This window comes from Vidua chalybeata, chromosome 3 (genome assembly GCF_026979565.1).
Source record: "Vidua chalybeata isolate OUT-0048 chromosome 3, bVidCha1 merged haplotype, whole genome shotgun sequence".
NCBI classification, from domain to species: Eukaryota; Metazoa; Chordata; class Aves; order Passeriformes; family Viduidae; genus Vidua; species Vidua chalybeata.
In genome coordinates, this window is record NC_071532.1 from 30,954,858 (window position 1) to 30,956,608 (window position 1,751).

Genomic DNA, 1,751 nt, shown 5'->3' on the forward strand with positions numbered 1-1,751 from the left:
TGATTCCCTGGCTATACAACCAGCCAAACTAGTGAGGAAAGAGCCAAGGTGAGTGTTTCAGTTTGACAGTTCTGTGTCTTCATTTTCTCTAAATATTTAGTGCAGACTAATTGGTTATGCATTGTCTGAGCAAGATGGAGGACTGGATGAGAATCATTTGGCTGAGATTGTACAAGTTCAAAATGATGATTACAGGATTTGGGAAGCAACACTAGCAATTAAGCAAGCAGCAGAGTGGAGGAAGTATACTTCCCATCAGCTGTGTAGACGGCAGCCTGGGCTGCACATGCTCAAGGATGTGTTGGGTACCCCTAAATGTATACATTGGCAAGCAAAAGGGAAGTGGATGTCACCTGGGCCACTGAGTATCTGCATTATTTCAAGTCCCTCATGGATACCTGGAAACCTCTAAAGCAGTTTTCCTGGATGTGGTGCCATAACCCATCCTGAAACAGGTGTTCCTGCAGGACATATCTGCTCACTAGGAAGAGCTGTTGTCTGGGAGACCTGTGTGCTGAGTCCTGCACTGGCTGCCAGTTGACTGACTTCTCGGTAAATCCAGCTTTCCTTTATAGCTGGCATTTTCCAAGGGCTGAGGAAATACCTCCTGGGGCAGCTTCTGTCTCTTCTTGGCTTTGATGCTCTCTGGATGAATTGTGATGAGATTGCACCGGAGCAAGTAGTCTTGGATGTCCTGTTCACACCCTCTGTGGTCTGAAGGCATAAAAGCTTGATTGACTAAGCTGAAAAACTTGCAAAGTAATAACTTTTGTATTTTGTCCTGGTTTGGAAATGTGCTTCATTGAATATTCAGATAAGCTTTGTGCAATGTGGGATTTGCATTTATTTTCTCCCTGAGCATGTCAGATCAAATAGAAATACAAACTACACAACACAGAGGTCTCCTCGTGGCTTGCACTGTTGTGTGCTGTTTTTGTTGTAATTGGATAGGGCTTATAGCATATATCTGGAAAAATTGTAAACTAAAAAAGGCAATTGTTTCTGTCTGACTGTAGACGTATTTCACACCATTTGAAAATGTGAAGTTGGAAACAGCTTGCTAAGGTGACAGCTGAGTGCCACTGAACAGTGGGACTTTTGCTACTGACACTAGTGGGAGCATGATTTCACTCATTTTTCATGCAGCATCTCTTTCTAGGTCTTGTCCTCTGGTCTTTACAAAAGGGTACTCACGCCTGTTCAAATGATACACGTTGGTGTTCTTAAATCTGTTCCCACTATTAAATTTAGACCCAGAGACGACAAACTCAGCGCAGAACAAAATCCTTTTGCATCCCGTTGATTATTTTCACACTTACCTGCACAGTTAGGGGCTAATACCAGATGATGCTACCGGAGTTTCTTTTGTACGCACAGGGCGGTGCTGGGGTTTCACCACAGAATCAACGCGGCCGCGCTCCTTGCGCGGGGCAGGGGGTGTCCGCAGCGCCCAAGTAACTTGCGGGGCGGGGAAGCGCCGGGCGCTGCCGTGCATGCGTGTGCGGGCAGCGGGGCCGGAGCGAGGGCCGCTCTCGCACAGCGGCCCCGGCCCTGCAGCCCCGCCGCCCGCCCGCCCCCGCGCGGGCCGGCCCTCCCGCCTGCCCGGCCCCGCGCCCGGGCGGGCGCTCCCTGCGCGGCGCGGCGCGGCCGGGGGAAGGCGGCTCCCGCCGGGCCCAGCGCGGCGGCGGATGGCGGGGGGGCCGCGCCCGGCGGGGGCCGGCGGGGGCGCCCGCTGAGCGGCGGCGGCAATG